The 22,122-nt window shown below is 49.7% G+C and overlaps 1 protein-coding gene across 2 annotated transcripts in view; it reads right to left on the bottom strand.

Moving 5' to 3' along the window:
• The window catches only part of LOC112870147 (transmembrane protein 132B), a 369,365-nt gene that overhangs the window by 19,643 nt on the left and 327,600 nt on the right, over positions 1-22,122 (bottom strand). The gene's annotated exons all lie outside the window — the stretch shown is intronic.

Raw genomic sequence — 22,122 nt, forward strand, 5'->3', positions numbered from 1 at the left:
CGGAGCTGGGGGCACACAGGCCGTGCTGTTAAAGATGCAGAAGTCTGACAGAGACAGAGAAGCCACGCAGCATGTGGATAGAGAATACACGTCAGGTCACTGGGGGGGGGGGGGGTTTGAAAGAAAGCTGGAGCAGGTGGGAGCACAGGTGGTGGTGACGGAGGGGCCCGTCCAGTTGGAACGGGCAGGCGTTCGAGCAGAGACATACACGCAGCAAGGAGGGAGTCGTGAGAACACGCACATCTCTGAAAGCGGAGGAAACAGGAAGTGCAAAGGCCCTGAGACAGGGATTTTCTTGCCATATTCAGGGACCAGAAAAAGAGGGCAAGTAGGGCAGAAAGGTAGCCAGGGGGTTGGATGTGACCCCACTAAGCGAGGATAACGAGAAGGTGAGGAGTCTGGAGCAAAGGAATGGCATGGTCAGACAGTGTGAACGGGAAGCCTCCGGCAGGATCAGAAGGACAGGGTACCGTGTAGGGTCTACTGAGCCGGTCCGACAGCGACACGAGGGTGGCTCGGATCAGGGTGGGAGGGAGGGAGGCAGTGAGAAGTGGTCCGACGCAGGATGTGCCGTGCAGGTAGCCCTGGGCGGGATCTGCTGTTGGAAGGGACGCCTGACGTGGGCAAGACACAGACAGGTGTCTCAGGCTTGGGCCTGAGAACACAGGAAAAAAAGGCACCAGCATCCCTGAGACAAGGGGAGGCTGCGGGAGAGGCGGAGAGAAAGAATCCGGAGCTCGGGTTTGAAAATGTTACATTTGAAATGCTTATTAGACATTCGGATGAAGATGTGACGTGAGAAGTTGGAGACCCGAGCGTAGAGCTCATGAGAGATTCGGTCTGAAGAAATACATTTGGGTTATGCCGGCACCAACATGCCACGTTCAGAGCCAGGGGACGGAAGAATACCCCGCGTGTAAGCCTCGGGCGGGCCGACACTTCCAGGTCACGAACTGACACAGTAAAGGACACTGAAAACATGGGGCCGGCTTGTTACAAAGGGAAGGCACAGGAGAGCAGGTGTCTTAGCAGGGAAGTGACGGAGGTGCTCGAAGACGGTGTGACCGGTTATCAGTGCTGCGGGGGGAAGTCAAGTAAGTCAAGTAAGGCCTCAGTGCAGGCACCAACCTTGCAGGAGACCCTGGAGACACGTGGGCACTAGGCAACGGAACAGACCCGCACCTGGCGGGGGAGGCTCAAGACCGTGGGATTTGGGGCAGAGGAGAAATTCATCGCCTGACCACCTGGAACTCACGGCTAAAGAGAAGCTCACAGAATCAACACTCCCTGAGTGAGCACTAGATGTAAGCGGCTGATAGAATACCGTGTTGTAATGCTCCAGCACCCCTGAGCGGTAACCTGTTGTGTAACGAGACGGAGAAGAAAACAGACCTTGTCAGGGAGGTTCTTCAGTCCAGCCGCCAAGATAGGAGACAGGACGAAAGTCTACGTACACAGAAGTGCAAATGAATAGTTTGCAAGCAAGTAGACAGGGATGGATCGGGGGAAGTTTTCCAGGGCCAAAGGGGGGATCAGTGAGGAATTCTCTTAACACAGGTATGACCTTTCTGGTCCCCGGTGGGTAGCTAGGAAGACGAAACCTAACAAACTGCAGTTTACAATTTATGAAATACTGTGGCATCTGAGATTCTCAGTGGCCTCATGTGGCAGATTTCAAGACTGTGCCCAGCACACACCCTTCCCTTCGCCACGCGACTCTGCTGTTCCCCCCGCTGCCTCCCCCCGGAGGCAAAACATACTTTCTCCCGTAACATTGGGTTTGGGCAAACGACTCGCTTTGTGCCGTAGAATTTTTAGCAAAAATGTCACAATAAAACACTCTAAACATAGTTAAAGGATTGGGTTTGCCCTCTCGGTGTCTGTGGCCTGGATGAGCTGAACCCCAGCAGACCTGGAGACCCGCAAGCAATGACGAAGTGCTTACGGTGGCCCGCGGTTGAGATATGGGGGCCGTTTGTTACGTAGGAGTAACTAATTGATGCACTCGATGACGGTGTGTCTCAAACAGTGCTGTGAATCCCAAGCCACCACAGAAAATACGTCTTATGTTATGACCAATCCACAAGATGTATATACAAGGGACAGAAACTAAAGTTCTGTGAAAAAGTACTTACCCTTGCTACCTGTCACTCGGAATTTTTTATTCTGTTCCGATGCCCCCCATACCATTTATTCCACTCTGAGCCGTCCCATTCCATCATTTTTTTAAGTGTTTAATTTTTTTTTTTTTTTTTCCAAAAAGAGTGAGAGCACGAGCCAGGGAAGGTCAGAGAGCCTGATACAGGGCTCGAACTCACGAACCTCGAGATCATGACCCGAGCTGAAGTCGGACACTTAACCGACTGAGCCACCCAGGCGCCTCCCCCCCCATTCCGTCAGTTTGCACAAAATGCTAGTCAGAGCCCATAAAAAGTGGCCCTTAATTTGAACAATCCTGCACTTAAGCATTGCAGGAAAATTATTCTTTATCCCATTTTACAGATGAGGAAACTAAGGCTCAGGTAGGTCGCCTGCTTAGTCATGGGCAGCCAGTGGTCCAGGCTGTGCGTTCTGACCCAATACCTTCCTGATTTATTGATCATACAGGGGCTGCAGTCACCTCTGATCCCATCTCTCTGTTCCGTTCATTCTTACTTTTTACTTAAAGTCTTCTTAGAATAAGGGGCCTGGGTTCTTCTCTGCTGGATAAAAATCAGAGACTGAGTCACGTCAGCCAGGTTCCAGTTTCAACTCAGAGATGGAGAAAGCTGCAAAGACATTCTTCCCACCCTCATCAGACTGAAGAGTTGAAACTTGCCCCGCGGGGCTGCAGACCCGGAATCTGGAGAAAGGACGCGTGCTTGCGGGGAGAAAGGGACACTGAGCGTGTGTTTCCCCGGGGGGCAGACACTTCTGGGTGCCACCAAAGCCGAATCCAGGTGAAAACTGTTACTGACTTGCCAAAGACCAAGTGTAGGCTGCTGTGAGAGGGTGAGGGCGCCGGGGCCTGTAAAGGTAGGGGAGTCTGTACCCCTTGTGAGAATTCTGGGAGTGCCACCAGGCACTCGGAGGGAAGACGGGAGAATGGCCTGGGGCAGCTTCCCTGGGGGGGCCTGGCTCGGGAGGGCAGGGCAGCCACTGTGGAGACTGCACCAGCCCTGCAAACAAGGGTCTCTCTTCAGGAAGAAGTCTGAGAAGGCTGCCGCTCCGGGCACGAGTGGAATCCACCGCATCCAAAGTCATCCGTTTGGTTCGGTTTAAGCTGCTTCATTAAAGACTCCCGCATTGTTCTGGCAAACAGCCATGTGCTCGGGGTGACCAAGTTCCCTCATGTTAAAATGCACCCAGTAAGAGTGTGTGTGGGATTTGAGAAACACAACAGATGAACATAGGGAAAGGGAAGGAAAAATAAGGTTAAGTCCAGAGAGGGAGGCAAACCATCAGAGGCTCTTAAATACAGAGACCAAACTGAGAGTGGCTGGAAAGGAGGTGGGGGGGGTGGATGGGAGAAATGGGTGATGGGCACTGAGGAGGGCACCTCAGTGGGATGGGATGAGCACTGGGTGTTGTACGGAAGTGATGAATTAGTGGGTTCAACTCCTGAAGCCAAGACTCCACTGTATGTTAACTAACTTGAATTTAAATCGAAAGAAGGAAGGAGGGAAGGGGAGGGGAGGGGAGAGGAAGGGAGGGGAGGGAATGGAAGGGAGGGGAAGGGAGGTGAAGGGAAGAGGGAAGGGAAGACAACAAAGAAATGTACAGAGTAAGAATCCCTAGGATTTAAGAGCGCACCTGTCCCCAGCGTGTGCCCAGATGATGCTAGGCTTTCATGAATCTGACGCATCCACCTCTCTGACATAATCATCTCCCCCTTCCCTCCGATAAGTGAGCATTAGCATACCACCTTGACCGTCTTCGCTCTCCCTAGAACATTCCTGGGCTATGCTTAAGCCAGCAAGCAGCAATACCTGAGTGCCAGCTCCCCCACCCGCAAGGTCATTTGGCCTCACTTGGCGCAAATAAGCACTTGCATATAAAACATGTCCTTCTGTTCTCAACGACCCGTGCAAATGGCAGGTGGGTTCCAACGTTCACCAAGGTAAAATGGCATCAAGGTGCAGAAGTGCATCTTGGAACACGCGAACGCACCTTGGAACCGGGTGCCCCAGTTTGCCGGCACCTCCGCCTTCCGTGAAGATACCTTCCAGTCCCTCTAACATTTCATTGGTCGAGGGTTTGCTCGCTGGGCTCAGCACATTCTTCAGTGTCTTCCTGAAGGGGAAGAGGTCAATGAAGCCATCACAACCCACTTGCCCGGCCCCCAGCACAAAGCACCACACAGCTTTGACCATGGTGGGCCGACGCTTACGGTCACACACACGTTCCCCCCGCGGGACTTACCCTTTCCCAGGCAGAGTAACAAAGAGCCAAAATTAAAGATGCAGAATTCCTACCATAGACATGTATATGTATGTATGTAAATGTGAGTACATGTTCTCTTTGGCTAAACGCCAAGATGTATAGAGTTGAATACACGCGTTGGATTCTCAAGAGTTAAATATTCACGTGCTACGGGACCGAGCCCTCCGGGGCCCTCGTATGATCACAGAGATAAATGCAAACATCAGGACAGAAATCAGGATAGCCTGCCTCTATCCCCAGTGCTATACAGGTTGCTTATAGAGTCTTTAGACTGTCATAAAAAATAAATATGCCAAGTCACATCATCCTCGAGCGCACTAGGAGAAAAAATCCGTTTTTTACTTTCCTGTGCCAAGACTTACTCCATGAACACTTACTTGCCTGCCCCCCTGGATTGTAAGGCAGGTGTTTTAAGGACAAGCGTGTTGCCTTATTTGATGTTCTGCAGCCAGAGTCACAGCCTGGGGCCTGGGGCCTTGCAGATACACCAGAACTGGGCAGGGTCAGCAACACAGACTGAGTGGGCCTGCTCAGCACCGTAGGTGGAAGGAACCCGTGGCTGCAGGTCTGTGAGCCTCTCCGTGCCCATCCCGCCAACAGGCCCCTCACTGGCACCAACGGCACCTCTGAGGCCCCCGCTCGTGGGGGACGCCCCAAGTCAGCCTTTCCAGGCCTGACCGTGACACCTTTCACACTCAACCACATTTCTTCCCATCCATTCTTTTTCACGCAGGTCGGGTCTGGCTTTCCGAGCCGGACCATGCCCGGCACGTGCGTTTCCTCGTCTCTCCCAAGCCGTCCGTCTGTCCAGAGCCAGCCGGGGCCTCTCGGCGAGTGCAGACCTCGGGGCCCGTGTGGGCAGAACGGAGGCCATTTGCATCTGGCCTTTCCCATCTAACCCACGCCTTCATTTCAGAACCTTAAGTCTTGGTACTAAAAGAGACCTCAGAGATTGTCTGATTACACCCCACACAGGGGTGCGGCCCGGGGGTCGGGCGACAAGTTTGTCTTAAAGGCACAGAGAGTTCACACAAGTCTGGGGTTAACACTCAGGCCCAGCTTGGAGCCAGTGATAGTACGTGGCAGGTTCTGGGCAAGACTGCGAGGGCACAAAATGACTCCAAGGGTTCCTGCCCGGGAGACCCGACTGAGCAGAGGAGACCGATTTGTGCGCAAAACATCGTCAAATACAGTGATTGGTCGAACACGTACGTAGAAGATGGTCAGGCCTCCCTGGCTTTACTCCACTTGAACTGCAAGGAGATGCTGCTGGTCGTGTGCGTTTGAGGAGCCCAGGTCAGCTCCTGCCCAACAGGCCCACGGATGCCCACTCTCGTCCGGTCTCGTCTCCCGCTCTCGCCATAAAACTAGCACAAGGGACAATTTCTGCAATCTGCTTGTTGGGCCACGTCTATGGAGAAACAAAAGAATTCTGGTCCTTTTCCAGAGAGGAAAATCTCTGCCCGAATCATATTCAACAAGGTTTGATCCCACCCTAAGAAACAAACAAGTGCTTCCAGAATTTTGCCCCTTAAACAAAACTACACCAGCAAATTAGGCCCACGATGACGATCTGATGTGAAGTATAGCACACGCTTGTGTGTGGAATGTTTTCATTTTAGCGTCTCATCCCTTGACATTGGGAGATTTTAAAAGCACCACCAATGCTTGTTAGCTTAGGAAAAGATCCAAGCACTTCACGTACATCGAACGGTGCCCCAGAAGGGATTAGGGGGTGTTTATCTGGTGAGAGCCCAGCATATGGCTGTGCCCGGCTTCTTGCCCCCGCTCTGCACGCACTGGGCCTGCTGGAGAGACGCGCTGTTAATTAGGCTCCATTGGCACGGATGCCAGAGTCAGAAGCTTAGGTGTTCGGGGCTTGCACATAAATTAGTCGCATAAAAGGAAAGCATTTTGGCAGGATAAGCATATTCTCAGGGGAAAGAGAGGGTTCGTGTTTTCCAAACTTACTCTGAAAGCACTTAATGAAAATCTCTTTTAGAGAAGAAACTTTCCTATAAAAGAACACCGCGAATCATGAACTCTGGGTACGAAAACTGGCAGCCGAGGGGTGTTATCTCTGAGACTCCAGGCAAAGCGAGAGCAGAATTACAGACGATGGTCCGGCTGCTGCAAAACCGAAATGTAGACGAGAGGGGTGTGAAAGGTCCGTGCTGAGGGGCGCTGGCCGAGACGAGATTCGCTCAGTGCCGCGAAGAGAGGGGCTGGACGTCCCGGCTCCCAGTGACCATCTCCAGAGAGCCCGGCACATGGGAACCCAGCCTGGCTGGCAGCCACAGGGGACGACCTGACACGAACTCAATGCTTGGCTGCACAGCGTCACCGGGATCCACCCCAATGGCCTCGGCACCCATCCCGGCAGAGCCTGGGCTGTGTGAAATTCCGGGTACAAAAACTGTGCTCTGACCAGCCCGGGAAGTAGCCCCATGCTTGCTGAAATTATAGCACTTCTTACGTGAAGTGACTCAGCTTTGCAGAAACCCCTCCTGACACTAGCAATAAATTCGCATAATTGCGCCTCGTATATTGTTCTACTATTTCAGACCGGATACATCTAACTTACCTAATGTGTTTATAATAGAACTCAATTTACTCATACAGCTAGCTATTTATCTCCGCACGATTGGCCTGGGGTTGGCCCGATAACCAAATCCCTCCCGCAGTGGGGAGGTGACACAAGGGAGCGAGGCGGGTGTGTTGTGAAAGGCGGGGAAGTCGGGGACTGTGAGAAACTCAAGGGAGACCCCCGAACCCCATGCAGAGGGGACAGCCGTACTCACCAGCCTACCACTGCAGCTCAGGGACACTGGGGCTGCGTCTGGAGATCTCACTTTTCGAGGGAAATGAGCAACCCGGCGTTTGGGTGAAATCAACTAATTTGTGAATGTTGGCATCCAAGCATCTATATTGTCAAGTACTTTCCCGGCCAAAAAGAGCATGTCTTGAGGGCTATGTTTGCCTCAAAGCCTGTCGTTTCACGGCCTCTGGCCTAAGGACATCCTGATAGACAGTTGACCCTTGACCAATCCGGGTTTGAACTGCGCACGTCCACTATGGATTTTTTTTCTCATAAATACAGTACGTACGATAAATGCAGTTTCTCTTCCTTATGATTTTCCTAATAACATCTTATTTTTTTTAAAGACTTTATTTTTTTCAGTTTATTTATTTATTTTGAGGCAGAGAGAAAGGACCGGTGGGGAAGGGGCAGAGAGAGAGGGGGGACAGGGGATCCGAAGCAGAGGCTCCAAGCTGGCAGCACAGAGCCTGACTCTGGGCTTCCACTCACAAAACCGTAAGATTATGAACCTGGGCCAAAACCAAGAGTCAGATGCTGAACCCACTGAGCCACCCAGGCGTCCCCGCACTCTTCAGACCTCACCAAAACGTTTCTTAGTGCCCCAGACTCTACCAGAAATAGGAAACAGGTTCGTCTCACTTGCCAATGCAAATGAACACACAGCAGCTGCTCAAGGGAGCTCTGTCTTGAGAAGGAGCCGGCAAGAAGTGCTGAGGATTGGTTGGTGATGTCTACACGGGCACAGACGAGGAAGTACTGTCTCAGCTCATGTGTCACTTATTCTGTATCATTTAGATATATTTATGAAACCAAAATTCACTTGCCCAACAGGCTTGACCAAAGTCCCTGCTGTCCCAACCAGGGCCAAGTGTAAGCACAGAAATCAGAGCTGGAAAACCATGCAAGCGTCTCAGTACTGTTTTGTCACTCAATGCGGCTCTCAAGAAAGGCACCTGAGGAACCAGCCATCCCCAGGGGTCACCTTCACACACACAGACAGCCTTCGCACAGGGCCATCTAATGCTCTGTGCAGAACTGCGCTCGTAGGAAAAGAAGTCAGGGTGTAACCCAAATATTTACTAAATGCTCAACACAAAGGATGTCAGGAACTCGTTGATATATTCATCTCTCTCCTCTTGGGAACGGACACCCTGGGGAGTGATACGCTTGACGCCCTTGATGATGGAAAGCACTCAGTTGTCCAGGGCATTAACAGATGACTTTATTAGGGCAATCGCTTGAGGCTGAGGTCTTTAATTGTTAAAAAGAGCCTGTTAGACTGAGCTTTAGAAGTGGTCAAAACGGTACGGCACGTCTGGGCTGGGGGGCTCTCTAGAAGGCTAACCCAGCACCGCAGGGGGAACAGAAGTCAACAGAAGTGCTTTGAAATCTGAGATTTTCTTTTAGCATTTCAAGCTAAGCCTTAAATGTCTCCATGGCAAATGAATCCAAGAGCGGTTTAGAAGATGTAATCAGCAAAGAGTAAGTCGACTGCATGAATATACATGATCTTTTCCTGCTGGAAACCCCTATCCTCTTGGAAATGGAAGCGATGAGGGTCCGTTTCAGTAACAGGCATGATCCTCTCCATCCCCTCGGAGAAATCTGGTCCCTTGTTTTTGGCGGAGACAGAATTTATGTTCCTTGCAGCTGTGGAAGACGGCATTCCTGCCTACCCCTGAAACAAGAATCTGACCACTCAGTGGGGCCGCGTTCACTGTGAAACAGTGGTCTCTGCTCTCTGCGAAGCAGGGGCCCAGAGCCCTGGCCGGGAGTCCAGCTGCCCAAGGTCAAACCCCAGCCCTGACATTTACCAACTCGGTGACCTTCATTTAGGGGGCAGTGCCTTGCTTCCCTGTTGCGTCAGTTTTCTTATCTGTAAACGTAGATTATAAGTCAGACCCGACGGGGCTATTTTAAGTATTACATGAATTGCTATACCTGAAGAGCTTAGGCGTCAGTACGTAGTAGGTGCTCAATAAATGCTAGTTTACAGTAAATCGGTCTCTGAGGCTCACTTTGGAAAGCAGATTCCCCACAACTCCCCAGAGAGTGACAGCTGGGGCAGGATTAGAACCCACGTCTGCCGGACGCCAAGCCTGCCCCTCTTCCATGAGCGGCGGCATCATCCCTGGCACCAATAAGCCCCTTGCCCCCACGAGACTGCATTCGCCGCCCGTTCAAAGAGCACCTGCCAGGCACGGTGCTGGGTGACAGGGATACACGACAAGCAAGCTCAGCCCGGTCCCAGCCCCTCATGGAGCTGCCAGCTTAACGGTGAGAATGGATCAACAAACCATTAAACCAACATGTTCTAACACCTCCCCCACGACACCAAAAACAGCGCCCTGCAAGAGAGCTCACTCGGTAAGTGCACGCGGGAGACAGGCGAGGGGGAAGAGGTAGAATCTAAGGAAAGACTGACCCACCCTGAGTTCCCTGCGGCACTTTCCCTTCGGCCACAAGGGAGGATGTCGTGCACCCTGCAAGCACCTGCTGAGGGCTCGGCTCCCGTTTGCTGAGAATGAGCTCTCCAGGCTCTGCGGGAGGTGCTGGCACTGGGACAGAAGGACCGGGCTTGGCTGCTGCCCTCAGGAAGCCCATCTGTCTCTCCAAACAACCATCACAAAAACGTTCGCTTCTACTGTTGCTATTAAATAACTGTAGAAAGTCCCAATCCGGCTGCAATGGAATCACGCAGACCTGCAGCCCCTCTCTGGTGCAGGGACCCACAGGAGCCACCCCTGCAGTGCTCTCTGAAGCAAATGCACTCTCAGATCCACAGCCAAGAGCTGGAGGAGACGGTCTCATCCCCCGGGAGCTGTGCCCGCCCCAGTGCCAGACGCACCGCCGGGATTCGATTTCTTCTCCTCTCTCAAACCAAGCGCGAGGCTCGAGGAAGTGACCGTGCGCTGATCTTTGTTACTTTGGGAGATTACTTTTTAGAGGTTTTTGACGTTCATGCATTCAACAAATATTTGCTGAGGGCCCACTGTGTGCCAAGTGTCTCTCCAGCCAGGAAGGAATCAGCACCGAACAAGATAGACAAAATCCCGTGCCCTCCCGGAGGGGCCAACCCAGAAGGCTTAAAGGCGGTTGTGTCAATTGTTTACGTACGGGTCATGGAGGCAGCATCCCCGGTTTGGCACCTGATCTCTGATCCTTCCCTCCTCGGACCTGCTTGCCAGCCGTGTTACATCAACGGGACATAAGAGGTGTGGGAGACACATCCGTCCTCAGCCCAGATGAAGGCTCCCAGGGATTTAACAAGTACAGAAACTTACCAGAGTAAGATGCTACCAGAGAAGATGACGTAACATAACTTGGCCCAGCTCCCTTGCCTGCGATGCCCCTTCACAGGCTGTGTGCAAACGCCAGGGATCTGTGCGTGGATAGGAGAGACGTGCCTCCTGATGAACCCGGCTCCTTGCCGAGCTAGGAGAAACACTTTTATACTCGAGGTTCACGTCTCTGTGTAGGACACGTACAAGACCAGCCTATGTGCTCCCCGCTAAACAAACGTCTAGGAACTTGAGCGGCTTCCACTTCTAAAATCAAGCGCAGGGTCAACGGCACTGGACATTCATCAGGAGGAGACAAATCAAATGAGGGTTCATGCCCTGATTAGCATCCCTGCCAGGGATACCAGGCACTCCCGAAAGTCCGCCCCTAAACCTGGCTCATGGTTAATAACATTTTGAGAGAGACACAGAGAGAGAGAATGCAAGGGGAGAGAGGGGCAGAGGGAGAGAACCTTTTTTTTTTAATGTTTATTTTTATTTGTGTGAGAGAGAGAGAGCACAAGCAGGGGAGGGGCAGAGAGAGGGGACAGAGGACTCTAAGCGGGCCCTGCACTGACAGCAGTGAGCCCGGGGCTCGAACTCACGAACCGCGAGATCATGCCTGAGCCGAAGCCAGACACTGAACCGACTGAGCCACCCAGGTGTCCTGAGAGGGACAGAATCCTAAGCAGGCTCCACACTCAGCACAGAGCCCAACACGGGGCTCCAGGTCAACTGTGAGATCACCACCTGAGCCGAAATCAAGAGTCAGACACCGAACTGACTGAGCCACCCAGGCGCCCCCATGGTTAATAACTTCTATTTACACAACAAAAGCTTCAAACTAGAAGCCTCCTTCCACCCACGCGGCTTGAGACTCTGGATGCATAAGGCACGGATGGCAACCAGCTTATTCTTGAGTCTAAGACAGAGCAATGCTGTTGTGATTTTCTACATCCGTGTGTGGAGCTGAGAAATAATCGAGCACACAAATTTATAAACCGAGATTTAAACACAAAAAACCAAAAACCCAATGGAGGTGGCCCAGAATGCTGTTATCTCCTGACCTAAGGAGCACTGGGAGCTTCAAAATATTCCAAAACTTTTTTCTTCTACAGAAATAGCTTTATAACACTGCTAGCAATAGAAGGGTGGAACCACATGATCAGCTCAACAGATGCAAAAAAAAGCATTTGACAAAACCCACTACCCCCTCGTGCTAAAAACACTCCACAAACTAGAAGTAGGAGGGAATCCCTCCACACAATAAAAGGCATGTCCAAGAAAAAAACAAAATAAAACAAAAGCAAAACCAAGAAAAAACAAAATAAAAACAAAACCAAGAAGAGACCCTTCAGCTAACATCATACCTAATGGAGACAAAGTGCTTTCTCCCTAAGATCAGAGAAATGACAAAAATAACCACTCTCACCACTTCTATTCAACATTTTACTGAGATTCTAGCTGGGGAAATTAGGCAAGAAAATAAAATAAGAGACTTCCAGATTGGAAAGGAAGAAGTAAACTGTCACTCTTTACAAGTGACATGACCTCGTATGCAGCAAATCCTAAGGGATCCGCTTAGAAAAACTGGTAACACCAATAAACAAATCCAGCAAAGCTACAGGAAAGAGGATCAAAATGCAAAACTCAAATAAGTGTCTGCACACTAGCAGGGAACAACTCAAAAATAAAAATCAGAAAGCAATTCCATTTACAATGGCACCAAAAAGAATGCAATACTTAGGGACAAACACAAAAAAGGAAGCGAAAAACTTACACTCTAAAAATTTTAAATATTGTTGAAAGAAATTAAAGAAGGCCCCACAAATGTGAAGACATCGCATGTCCACGATCAGAAGACTTAACATTGCTAAGATGGTGATACTCTACCCAAATCGATCTACAGATTTAATGTGAAACCTATCAAGATTCCCAAATTCCAGCTGCCTTTTGGGCAGAAAGGGACAAATTCATCCTGAAAATCAAATGGAAAGGGACCCAGGATAATCAAAATAATGATGAAAAAGAATAACAAAGCTTGAGGGTTCACCAATCCCAATTATAATACTTTCTACAAAGCAGCAGTAATCAGAAAAGGTGGTACAGTCATAAGGAGAGACATATCGTTCATTGGGATAGAGTGGAGAGTGCATAAATAAACTCTTACGCTTATGGTCAATTGATTTTCAAAAAGGGACACCAAGAAAATTCAAGGGGGAAAGAACAGTCTTTTTAACAAATGGTACCAGGACAACTGGATGGCCATGTGCAGAAGAGATGAGTTTATGCACCTACCTCTCATGATACACAAAAATTAACTCAAAACAGATCATAAATCTAAATGTAAGAACTACCACTATGAAACTGTGAGAAGAAAATATATGAGAAAATGTTTATGAATGTGGGGTGGGCAATTATTTCTTAGATACAACAGCAAAAGTATAACCTGTAAAAGGGGAAAAAAATGGATGAATTGGTCTTTGTCAAAACGAAAAACTTATGCTCTTCAAAAGACCCCATTAAAAAAAGAGACCGTTAAAAAAAAAAGTAAAAAAAAAAAGACCCTATCAGTCATGAAAAAACAAACAGACTGGAAGAAAATATTTTGAAATCCCATAACTGATAAAGGACCTGAAGCCAAAAGAAGAATTCTCAACACCTAATGATATACAGCAAACAAGCCAATAAAAAAAAAAAATGGGCAAATGATCTGAACAGGCACTTCACCAACGGTCTGTGGTCAGCAAATATCACATGAAAAGGTGTTCGACCTCATTAATCTAGACAGACGTGCAAGTTAAAACTAAAAAGGCACACTCGCGCACACCCAGTAGACTGGCTAAGACTAAAGAGGCTGGCCACACCAAGTGTCAACAAGGATATGGAGGTACCAACACTCTCCGACTCTGATGACAGGAATGGAAAATGGCACAACCACTTTAGAAACAGTCTGGCAGTTTCTTAAAAGTTAAACGTTTACTTACCATATGATTCAACTTTTCTAATCCAAAAGCTTATATCCAGACAACAACCCGTATGAACGTTCGTAGCGGCAATAGTTGTGAGAGCCACAAACAAGGAACCACCCACATGTCCACCACCAGATGGACCAAGTGCAATATAGTGCACACCATGGAACACTCCTCTGCAGTAAGGACGGATGGGTTACCGATCTAGACAACAACATGTGTGACTCTCAGATTAACCGTGTGGGTGAAAGAAGCCAGACATAGGAAGAAGAGAACATACTCTCCATATCCCATTTATACAGAACTCTAGAAAATGAACATTGATCTTCAGGAACAGAGAGAAGAAGTGCATTTGTCTGGGGGGGACTGGAGAGGGACAGGAGGGGCGCATTACAGACGGGCAGGAAGAACGTTCGAGGGTTGAGGATACGTTTGCTATCTTGATTTTGATGATGGACGATTTGGAACATCAAATTTGTATGCTTTAGTATGTGCAGTTTGTTGAATATGCATCGTACCTCTAGAAAGATGGCAGTCTGTGATAGCGGCCGCCACACATCGCCTGTGTACCTAAATCCATTCATACCTGTGCCTAGTGCTTGTAGGTAAGTGACCCAGTTAACTATTAAAGTCTGTGTAACTGATTTGAGTTCCTCGGGAAACCCAGTGAATTTGACTATGGAGCTGATACGCTCTGCCCACCATCAAAGCTGCACGGCGGGAGTTTAAATCGTGAACCAAGCCCCACACCATCGACGAGGGTCCCTTCCCCTCCCATTGAACGCACAACAAATATGTCTCCAGGAGCCCCAGGCCCATGCACAGAGCCAAGACTCCAGCACACCCCGGACCTTGGACCTGAGCAGGGCAGGGTGGAGGAGAGCAGACGGGAGGCACCAAGAGAGGAGGGTGGGGAGCACGTGGCCACGTGGACGGAGGGGGTGAGGCCAGGAGGTCGGCGGGCGGACTCTGGCTCACTCTGAGACTTCTCTGCATTATGCAGAAACGGTTCCAGAATGTTCACTCTTCATCAGAGATGCAAAGGCCGAAATGAACAAAAGAGCTAATCAATATTGAAATCACAGTGGTGCTGATGGGAACACAGTGCTGGGAATGCAGCAGGACCCATCCTCCGGCCAACAGGAAATTCATGCCCCGTCCCCAATTAGGAAGGAACAGTGCAAGTCCAAATCACCAGCACAAAGGAGGACAAAATGAGGCAATAACATCCAAGCTGCCTGACAACTTATTCTTAGCCGCCTGGCTCCTGGTGGTGGGCAAAGGAAGGAAATTCATGCCCAGAAATAGAATAACAGTGTTCTCGGTAGGAATTTTTGCCAAGCATCGCTGAGAGAGAGAGACATCGCCTTAAGCCTCCTTTGGATTTCTCTGTGTCTCCTGCTAAATAAAATTCGGATCAGTCTGAGAGCTTCTTGGAAGCCCATTGCAGCCCAGAGCCGACAAGGACCCTTTCAGGAGAAGTCAGAGAAGAGACTGTTCTGAGCCCACCGCCTCGTCGGCACCTGGGGGGTCCTGACAGCGTCCCCCGTCCCACCCCCACCCGCGACCTCGGGTTGGGGGGCATCTTCCTCTCATTTACCTGCTGTCCCGGGGGTGGGAGGGCCAGACTGACAGCCCCCGGCAAGACGTGCTTACGGAGCTCTTTCAACGGAATGACTTCCCAACACTTAAAAATCAAAACTCTTACCCAAAGGTCTGGACTTCCAGACACATCCGTCTTTAAGTCTGTCTATAGGCGAGCGAAGAAACGGGAAGAAATGTCCGTCCACGTTTTGGTGCGATGAATTTGGACACCCGGCGGGCTGATGTTTGCTCAAAACCCACCGAGCACAGCTCCTCGGTTTCGAGCTATAAGATTCGGTGACACCCACACCCACCGCGTGGGGTCGTGCGGGCCGGACTCTGTGCCTTCTCTGAAACCAGCAGAGCGGAGTCTGGCCTGGTGTCGTGTGTGCCTAAGATGTGTGCTGCTGTGGCTGTTCACTCTGATGGACCCTGGGGACAGGGACACCCGTGGGACACAGACCCTGCCCTCGACATGCACAAGGACGTACAGTGTGCAGAGTCCCGAATCCGTATATGCACGCAGGGACACACGGAGGTGAGGACCCATGGGGACACACGACGGCAGGAAGGAGGTAGTCGCACCGAGTCGGGGCCCCCAGAGGACACCGGGATGCCCACAGGTGCAGGGCTTGGGGAGCAGGTGCAGGGCTTGGGGAGCAGGTGCCAGGCACAGGGAACAGCAGGAGCACAGGGAGAAAACGTGCAGAACCACAGAGAGAAAGGCAGATGAGCTCCTGGATCCAACTTTGCCTGAAGTCACCTGGCTCTTTTAGCTGTACAAGTCAATATATTGCCCCTTTTGGGGCTTAAGACAGCGGATTTGGGTTTCTATTACTCACAACCAAATGAAAACAAAACAAAAAAAAACCTCACCAATGCAGGATTTCACCAGTACCTGCCCACTACACCCGACCTACCACACCAGTCCAAACCAGCTCAGATGTGCTTCCCCAAAGCCCAAGATCAGGACACACCTACCTTCCCCTGGGTCCTCTCTATACAGCCAACCACTCAAGGAGCGTGGGCTCACACAGCCTCTGTAGGTGCTGCCTGACCCAGGAAAGACAGTTGCTCAATCAAAGCTGATATCCTCCAGAGGGGACATCGGGTTCTCTTTAGTGACCAGCTCCCCACACGTTGCTAAGCAAGCAGCAGAAAACTTCGTATTTTTTGCAGCACATCCACTGTCTTCCAATACCCCTCACAGACCAACTCTGGAAAGAAAATCCTTCCCTGGGGCAGAGAAGGCTTTAACATCTTAATGCCCTTTCCCGAAGCCTTTAGCATCTCCTTATTACAAGTCCAGCTGATACCAGAAGGCTGGAAACGTAATCATTGCAGCCAAAAGATGGAGGGCACCATCTTCAAGACCAGCATGAGTTTACATTTATTTCTCTCCAAGCGTGAGTCAGTTCCTCCCCCGCTGACGATGTATGGCTGGCTACTGTGGTTCCAGAGACCACGGTTCGTTGACAAACAGTACAGTCACCAACACATGAGAACATGAGGCCATCACTGAGTCAGGAGGATGGATAATCCAAAGATTAAGTCATAATTACAACATGGAAACTGCATTTTCTTCCTTCTTCTGTAGAACTTTAAAAGAAACTTCGCGAAGAAAAGAAAACGTGTCGTAGTGGGCAGCGTAGAGACCCTCCCCGGATGTGCCCATGCCCTAGTCTCCAGAACCTGTGAATACATTGCCTTGCATGGTGTAGGGGGTTGACCTGTGGCCCAAAGTGGTATGTCCAGGGTTCGAGCCCCTGCTACCTGTGAATGTGATCTTATCTGGAAACGGGGTCTTGTAAGCACGTAAGCACAGATCTTGAGACAAGATCACTCTGAATTAGGGTGGCTACTAAATCCCCTGACAAGTGTCCTTGTAAGAGAAAAAGGTCATACGGAGACACAAGGGCAAGGCCGAGCAAAGATGGAGGGGCTGGAGGGACGCAGCCACGGGCAAAGGACACCTGCAGCCACCAGAAGCAGGACGAGGCAGGAAGGATCCTTCCCCAGAGCTTCTGGAGGGAGTAGAGCCCTGCCAATAGGTTGATTCCAGACTTCTGGCCTCCAGATCTGGGAGAAAATAAATTTATGATCTTTTGTGGTCTTTTCTTTCATGTGTAGTTTTATTTTTGAGAGAGAGAGAGAGAGAGACAGCAAGAGTGGGGGAGGGACAGAGAGAAAGGGGGACACAGAGGATCCAAAGCGGGCTCCGCGCTGACAGCCGCAAGCTCAATGCAGGGCTCGAACGCACAAACCGTGAGATCGTGATCTGAGCCAAAGTTGGACGCTCAACCGACTGAGCCACCCAGGCGCCCCCACAGGCTAACTATTAATACCAGTAGCTCGACTGTCCGTCCCCGGAGACAGAATTCATTCATGCGCGTTCCACCTTCGTACCTCCCAAAGCTCTTTATGCATTGCCCCCCACGCTGATCATTGGTAAGTACTCCTGGAACAAGAGCCTCCCCCTGAGAACCCAAGAAGGCTTGGATCACTGTGCCCGGGCCAGGTCATTACCCAATGCCACGTCCCTTTGACTGCGGAAAACCCCTCCCCTCCCTTTCAAGATTTCCAGGAAGAGGAAATTCAATGGAGATGTTCCGATAAAGACGAGGCAGGCAACCACTCTCGCCTCACAGACAGGTCCATCTCAGGGACTAGCATTCATTCATCCTTCGTTCGTTAATACATTCGACAAATATTTATTGAGCCCCCACTGTGTTCCAGATTCTGCACAGGACTGGGGAAAGCACTGTTACCAAAACAAAGCCATGGACTCTGTAGACCTCGCAATCAAGGAGGGGCTAAAATATAAAATATGCAGATATGAATATGGATGTTGGTATTTTAGATATAACATTCACTGATTGATCTATTGCAGACCAAGCATCACGTGGCTTCCTTTAGATATACACTCTTATTTAATCATCCCCAAAACTCCATCTTGGGATTCTATCATGCATAGATTTGAAAAGCAAGAATTCAATTATATGTGCTTGGAATAACTGGAGGTTGCTACCTGACAACACTTGCATCAGACGACGTAAGAGGAGGATAAAAGAGAGACACATATCTTACCATCAACTCTGCTCAAATCTAACTTACGTAGATACCCCCAACATTCCCTTCAATACGAACTATGCCCGATAATGCCCCCCGAAAATTTGGCCACAGCTCAAATGCAAGGAGATATTTATTCAAAAAAATATCAACTGTCTTGGGGCACCTGTGTGGCCCAGTCGGTTAAACATCCAACTTTGGCTCAGTTCATGATCTCGCGGTTCATGAGTTCAAGCCCCACATCAGGCTCTGTGCTGACAGTTCAGAGCCTGGAGCCTGCTTGGGATTCTGTGTCTCTCTCTCTCTCTCTGCCTCTACCCTGCTCATGCTCTGTCTGTCTCTCTGTCTCTCTCTCTCTCTCTCTCTCTCTCTCTCTCTCTCTCAAAATAAATAAACAAACTTGAAAAAATATTTTTTTAATTAAAAATAAAATACATCAACTATCTTTCGAACTTTGTGAACCCAGGTTTTCTGTCAAGGATTTTCAAGGATTACTTTGATTACCGTTTGTTCTGACCTACACGCTGACTTTAGAACAAATCCCTGCAGAAGATCCCACACTGTATCATTATCGTCCTCTTTTTACAGATCAGGACGCTGGGCTCAGAGATGTTAAGTAGTTTGTCCAAGGTCAAGTAGAGAGGAAGGTGGAGTCGGGATTTGAGCGGACATCATTGGACTGAAATCTTGACCAGAGGATTCCCTGCCTCTGACTTCTTTGTCTTTTGACTGAGCTAGAACGGCTTCCTTTTGATTTCCACTCTGGGGACTTAAATGGCACAGATGTGCTCTGTCTCCCGAACGGTGGCCCCTGGAAGGCTTAGAGAGAGCTGTCCTGTGTCCCTCTTCACCCCACCCCTGTCCCTTTCCTTCTCACCAGGCCCCACGCTCACACGGGCTCCGACCACCCCTCTGTCACCGACACCAGGTACCCCCCCCCCAACACCCTTGAGCAGAGTACAGTCCAGCGTCCAGTGCTGCCCCCCCTGCCTAGAAAGACACAAGATGCCGGTCAGGGTGACTGAGTGAGATCAGCATTTGTGGCTGACTTTTTATAGAAACAGGGCATGAGAAATACCTCACTTTCCCCCGAAATGTGCTTTCAGAAAACCAGCAGCAAGAGGGCGACAAGAAATGACAAATGCCCTGCAGGCCTCCGTGTGGGAGCGAGAGGGGGTGGGGGCAGTAGTGATTTGGAGGGCCCAGCTCCAGGTGGGGGTCCCAGGAAGCAACGTGGGCAGACGGCTACCTAACCTTTTGACTTCATAACGAGCTGGAAACCAGATTTCTATGTGAATTTGACAATTTTTACAGGATGGCAAAATTTGGATATTACACACACACACACACACACACACACACTCTCTCTCTCTCTCTCTCTCTCTCTCTCTCTCTCTCTCTTTCTCTCTCTCTCTCTCTCTCTCTCTCTCTCTATTATTAAGATGCATCCTCTACTGTGTGTGGATTTTTACATAGAAGTTCTCAACGTAAAATTTATCCCTCCCAATCTTGCCAAATTTGGCCAAGCTTCCAGCCTTTCAAAGTCATTTGTGTCCTTGGTTTCTGTCCCTCCAACATCATTGAATCCCAAGTCAAAGAAGCCAATCTGTTTACAATGTACGTCTTCCTAAATTTATACTTTTTCCCTTATTACCTAAATCACGGTCCCAATTCACAGAGTTTCCAAGGCACAAAGATCTTTGGTGAGCCCTGCAAGATTCTCCCTGGGGATCATAGTGTTTTCTGCAACCGTAGAGGCTGGGGCGTCTCCCCAAGGGGTGCTAACAAATGTGTCCCGTGTTTGGGAAATGCCCCTGGGATGACACTGAGGCCAGGGCACAACTCTGCAGGTGACACTGTTCATCTCAGAGTTGAGGCGACATTTCCTACAAATAGTGACACTAAACCCATGACAAACGCATCACATCCAACTCATTAATACCCCTCCCTTGATTCCAGCCCCCGGATTTGCAACAGAGCCTGGTCTCCCCTAGAAAAGTCTCAAAAGCAGCTCCAAGCTGGATGGTCTGCTCACTCTGGTTTGTTCTTCTCAAGATCAGGTCATAATTTGCTGGAAGAGAGCTCCAACTTCATGGGGCCATGGAGAGTGACAGCTAAGTTAAAAACAAACACAAAACCAAAAAGTCCAAAAAACCAAAAAAAAAAAAAAAAAACCACCCAAACTACTGTCTTCCAAAGCAATTTATCAGGCTGGGCAGAAGATATTTCTAGGTTACCTCTGCGAAGGGGAAACAAAGCAAAGGCCATACTCCAAGGCGGCAGAGGAGGGAGCCCACCCTGGGAAGCTCCCCCAGGCTCTCGGGAAGGAACACACATCTAGGGGCTGCAGACACAGGCCGTTTGTTTGGGCCACCATCACCCAGACGCCACCTCCATATGCCACGGCCCCGTGTCTCCCTCTGGAATGACATGGGAACAGTAAATAAAGTGCACTGTCAAAGGCAATCAAGGGCGATGCACCATCAGAATTTCTCATTCCGTGCAGATGAGCTCGTAGGACTTGGCTCAGATCTTCCTAAACTGTGAATACAGAAGGCCTTAGATTTGTTTAATCAGACCTGCCCACAGAGTACAAGGCCCGCCAGGAGCCCCGGGGCAAGGCGGCGTGTGCTTTGAAGCTAATCCCCTTTCTGTCTCCAGGGAGAATTAGCATTCCAAGCCCAGGAAGCAGGCTGTGCCAAATTTGCGTTTCCTAAGGATTAACTTTTTTTTTTTTTAATTAGGGCTCACAGACACATCAAATCTTCTTTATCAAAACCATCTCAGGCTTGAGGCACAGCCTCCTGGAGGTCACTTCTACCCGGCGAGAAGCTGGAGGCCTCTCTGTCTACGGCAAAGTTCTTCAGCCTGGGACCAAGTTTCATCTAACCTCTAAACAGGAACCTGTGACAGGCGAGGAAAGGCAGAACTCCGTGCCTTGGTTTTCTAAAATGAATGAATGGACGGGCCCCGGGGGCTCCCTTAGCAAGTTAACGGAGAAAGGACCTTCTGAAGTTTTAAGTCTTTTCTCCATGAATTGTCTGCTGCAAAAGGAAATGGCCAACCAGTGTGCCAAGAAAAAAACAGGCAGAAACTCTAAATTTGGTGCTTCAACCAGACCCCTGCAAAGAACATGAAATAAACCACGGGCTGATCCCTGGCTGAATTTGGAGTCAGAAACACAGCTAATTAGAACGAAGAATCCAGAGGAAATGCCCCATGGCCAGATCACTCAAGCCATGAGCTGGAGCCCACTGGTACTCAAATTACATTGGGAGGCACTTGGAGGGACTTTTATTTTAATGTATGTTAACAAAAAAATTAGTACGTCAAGATCGTGGATGGTAGTGTCTTCATGATGAGGTCCTGGGGCATATCGGTTATTTTATTTTTTTTTTTTTTATTTTTTTTTTTTCAACGTTTTATTTATTTTTGGGACAGAGAGAGACAGAGCATGAACGGGGGAGGGGCAGAGAGAGAGAGAGAGACACAGAATCGGAAACAGGCTCCAGGCTCCGAGCCATCAGCCCAGAGCCCGACGCGGGGCTCGAACTCACGCGAGATCACGCGAGATATCGCGAGATCGTGACCTGGCTGAAGTCGGACGCCTAACCGACTGCGCCACCCAGGCGCCCCATATCGGTTATTTTAAATAAAAGTTACTTAAGAGACAGGCTGTATAAGGACACTCAGCTCCTCCCCTCTCTGACCCTAAAGAGCTCAAGTGAGAGGTACCCTCCCTGGGTCAGCAGGTAAAGAGACATCCTTATCACGGAGCTTGGAAATTTAGAGAAAGTCGTAACACAAGAAAGCAGTATAAACATCCCTTGTTTCTTTCTGCTCATTTGCCGCCCCAGCCCTCATTCTTGACCGAATTCCTTACCAGGTGCTTAGCTGAGCTGGCTGGTAGAATTCCTTATTCGCTGAAGCCCCCAAAGTTAAGTTTTCTCTGTCCTGTCAAATCCTCACAGGT

Source organism: Puma concolor, chromosome D3 (assembly GCF_028749965.1).
Source record: "Puma concolor isolate L17-30 chromosome D3, mPumCon1.1.hap2, whole genome shotgun sequence".
Taxonomy (NCBI): domain Eukaryota; kingdom Metazoa; phylum Chordata; class Mammalia; order Carnivora; family Felidae; genus Puma; species Puma concolor.